Source organism: Procambarus clarkii, chromosome 73 (assembly GCF_040958095.1).
Source record: "Procambarus clarkii isolate CNS0578487 chromosome 73, FALCON_Pclarkii_2.0, whole genome shotgun sequence".
NCBI lineage: Eukaryota > Metazoa > Arthropoda > Malacostraca > Decapoda > Cambaridae > Procambarus > Procambarus clarkii.
Window position 1 is genome coordinate 25,463,435 of NC_091222.1, and position 1,964 is coordinate 25,465,398.

A 1,964-nucleotide genomic window follows, 5' to 3' on the forward strand; every position below is an offset into this window, starting at 1 on the left:
TGAGTATGGTACCTTTATGGGTATGTGTTTGGTACTTATGTACTTACGTACCTCTATGGTACTTACGTACCTTTTACCTTACACAGACAGTCATCCGTATTTTATAGATATAGAAGATAGACAATGATTAAATCAAGTAATAAAAACTTGACCAGCGGACGAAGACAAAGATGGGGTACATACAGCCCGCCGCCTGCAAAGAATCCGAGTCCTGGCGAAATCGTCATTTTTCACAAAACTCAAAATCAAAACCAGCCATAGAATCGTTTTGAAAATGGTACCATTGTGTTTACCACAGCAATTTACCTTTCTTTCTGTAAAGGCTTTCTTTGCTAATTTTAAATATTAACGCCTATACAGCCATATTTACTGAGATACAGCCACCTCAAATATCAAACCTATCATCGTGTTTTCTCAACAAATTACTAAGGAAAATGAGTTTTAAAAAATGCAATAATAATCAAAATGAGCTAAATAAAAAATGGATAATCAAAATAACATTATATCAATATTCCTCATGTATTTAGAGACTACTATGCATGGTGCGTATATGGGCATATGTATGCTACTTATAAAGGCATTTGTATGGTACCTATATTGGCATATGAATGGTACTTATATGGGCATTTATGGTACTTATAAGGGCATATGTATGGTAGTTATAAGGGTATATGTATGATACTTATAAGAACATATGTATTGTTCTTATAAGGGCATAAGTATGGTACCTTTTTGGGCATATGTATGTTACTTATAAGAGCTTTTGTATGGTACCTCAATGGGCATATGTATTGTTCTTATATGGGCATATGTATGACACTTATATGGGATTGAGTATGGTACCTTTATGGGTATGTGTTTGGTACTTATGTACTTACGTACCTCTATGGTACTTACGTACCTTTTACCTTACACAGACAGTCATCCGTATTTTATAGATATAGAAGATAGACAATGATTAAATCAAGTAATAAAAACTTGACCAGCGGACGAAGACAAAGATGGGGTACATACAGCCCGCCGCCTGCAAAGAATCCGAGTCCTGGCGAAATCGTCATTTTTCACAAAACTCAAAATCAAAACCAGCCATAGAATCGTTTTGAAAATGGTACCATTGTGTTTACCACAGCAATTTACCTTTCTTTCTGTAAAGGCTTTCTTTGCTAATTTTAAATATTAACGCCTATACAGCCATATTTACTGAGATACAGCCACCTCAAATATCAAACCTATCATCGTGTTTTCTCAACAAATTACTAAGGAAAATGAGTTTTAAAAAATGCAATAATAATCAAAATGAGCTAAATAAAAAATGGATAATCAAAATAACATTATATCAATATTCCTCATGTATTTAGAGACTACTATGCATGGTGCGTATATGGGCATATGTATGCTACTTATAAAGGCATTTGTATGGTACCTATATTGGCATATGAATGGTACTTATATGGGCATTTATGGTACTTATAAGGGCATATGTATGGTAGTTATAAGGGTATATGTATGATACTTATAAGAACATATGTATTGTTCTTATAAGGGCATAAGTATGGTACCTTTTTGGGCATATGTATGTTACTTATAAGAGCTTTTGTATGGTACCTCAATGGGCATATGTATTGTTCTTATATGGGCATATGTATGACACTTATATGGGATTGAGTATGGTACCTTTATGGGTATGTGTTTGGTACTTATGTACTTACGTACCTCTATGGTACTTACGTACCTTTTACCTTACACAGACAGTCATCCGTATTTTATAGATATAGAAGATAGACAATGATTAAATCAAGTAATAAAAACTTGACCAGCGGACGAAGACAAAGATGGGGTACATACAGCCCGCCGCCTGCAAAGAATCCGAGTCCTGGCGAAATCGTCATTTTTCACAAAACTCAAAATCAAAACCAGCCATAGAATCGTTTTGAAAATGGTACCATTGTGTTTACCACAGCAAT